Source organism: Vigna radiata, chromosome 1, assembly GCF_000741045.1.
Source record: "Vigna radiata var. radiata cultivar VC1973A chromosome 1, Vradiata_ver6, whole genome shotgun sequence".
Taxonomy (NCBI): domain Eukaryota; kingdom Viridiplantae; phylum Streptophyta; class Magnoliopsida; order Fabales; family Fabaceae; genus Vigna; species Vigna radiata.
The window spans coordinates 9,121,944-9,124,319 of record NC_028351.1 but is presented as its reverse complement, the minus strand read 5'-3'; positions in this window follow the sequence as shown (position 1 = coordinate 9,124,319).

Below are 2,376 nucleotides of genomic sequence, written 5' to 3'. Positions count from 1 at the left end.
TCGTCTAGTGCTTAATACCTTCATTTTTCTCCACCGTATTAAAATACAAAAAATATAAATCTTCAAAAATAAAAATATAGTTTTATCCACCACTTGTTTTTGTGTTTGTAAGACCATTCACATTGTACGACATTTGAAAAAAATTCAAAAATATAAAAAATATATATATAAAATTCTCAAAAATAAAAGAAATCCTGCTTGTAAAAGAAGTTGTGCTTCTGTTTTGTATGCACGATCTCTCCAGATTTATGGATTTTCCTTAAATCACTAATGGAAAATATGCTTTTTATAGTGATTCTTTATACCTGTTAAAATTTACTAGATATAAAAAGTGACACGGTGGCAGTTTTGTAAATATAAGAAACTTTTTTACACCAGTTACAATAAAAATAGGTAAGAAAAATGGTACAATGACAATATTGTAATAAAATACAAATATTTATACCGGTTGCAATCCGTATAGGTATAAAAAAATTCATTTTGGTTTAGTACCTATTTTGGTCCCTCCATTTGTTCAAAGATGTCCTCCCTTTTTTCAAAAGTTCACTAACATCCCACTTTTCGCAAAAACGGTGCACGTCAGTCCTTTTTGCTTACGGCGTTAAAGAGACTAACGGTAGAGTTGCCCCTTGGCAAAAATTTAATTAGTTGACCACTCATTATTGACGTGACATTGTGACGTAATTATACGTGTGAAAATAAGTTTAGTTTAATATTACGTGGAATATGTAAAACAAGGGGGTTAAAATAAAATTAGGATTAATTGCATTTAGGGTAAAATCAGCGAATTGGAGGCGATTTAGGGTTCGACAATTAGGTTCAACAAGAGTGTGCTGAAATTGCGTTCATGTTCTTGCGTTTTGCATTCGTGGTTCATTGAAGAACGTGGTTCGTTCAACAACGCTGGTGAACTTAGTGTTATTACTTATGTTGTTGGTGTTCTTACTTAAAGCGTTATTATCTGCTTTCATTGATGATGTTTGTCGTCTTTAATAGGTGGATTCTATATTTGTTTTCTAATGTGTGGAATGGGTTAAAATATTATTATATTTGTCGGGTATTGGGGGGCTTATGGAAAAAGTAGTCACGTTGGGTGTTGATATTGGTCCCATGGGTGTTAATTTAAGTTAACTGAGTGGTCCCCCTTTTCATTTGCAGGGTTTGGGATGTCTGACAATAGGTTTGAGGTAGTGGTCCACCACGGTGGGACCTTGATAAAGGAAGTGCCCTTTAAGTATATATGTGGGGAGATATCTTATTGGGACATTGACCCCAATACATGGAGTTATTTTGGAGTAGCAAGTTCTCTTAAAGATTTGGGTTACATTGAAGTAGAAGAGTTATATTACAATATTCAACATGTTTTACATAACATATATGAAGATAAAGGAGCTATGAACATGATGAATATGGCAAAATATTTGGGGAAAGTGCACTTGTATGTTGTACATAAAGTGAACAAACCAGATGTTGTAGAAAATGAGAATGAAATTATTTACCTATGCCAAGGGCCTGCAGAGAGTGGTGAGGGTAGTGGGGTTGAGGCTGATGTAGAAGGAAATGGGGAGGCACAAGTTGAAGTGCAAAAGGAGGTTGAGGAAGGTCTTGTTGACTGTGGTGGTGACTTGGAGAGAGATGATGGAGTGCAGGTGTTGACGGATTGGCAAGTGTACCAAATCGTACAAGTAATATAAATGGTAAGACCAAGTATCGTTTTCCAAAGAGACTCGTATGGATTCCTCATTCGTGCGAATTAAAATAATAAGACTTGAGAAATAAAAATTAATAAATTGGATTTATGGATAAAAATATTAACATGCAAAATAAAGTTGATTCAATTGACAAACGAAAACAATGGATGAATGGATGTTGTTGGGTACTAACAATTTCATCTATTCCACTCTCTCTTACATACTACCCTTGAATATTAGTTGATTGATTCAATCGTTATGCGACTTTCTTAGCCTTCCCTTAACCTGATCCCTCGGCGAAAATGGCCTAATATTAACTATTGGCTTGCTATCCCTAGCCTCCCCTAGTAATTAATACCGCATTATAAACAGAATTTAGCGCAATTGATCGTCCTATCCCTATCCCTAGGTGATATTGCAAAATCAAGAGATTACTCACCAATTCATGTCATTACTGTACGTTCCCATATCAATAAAGACAAACATCAATACACCGAATGAGTTAAACGATGAAAGCTTTAAGCACAGATGTTAACCCAATAATTAATAATCAAAACATATGGAGACCATATAAATAATCAAGAGATTCAATAAGAGATAGTATCAAAAGATTACATTGTTTNCCCCAACAACAATAGGGTTTAGTTCACCATAGTCATGGTGAAACTAGATGAAAAATGGAGGA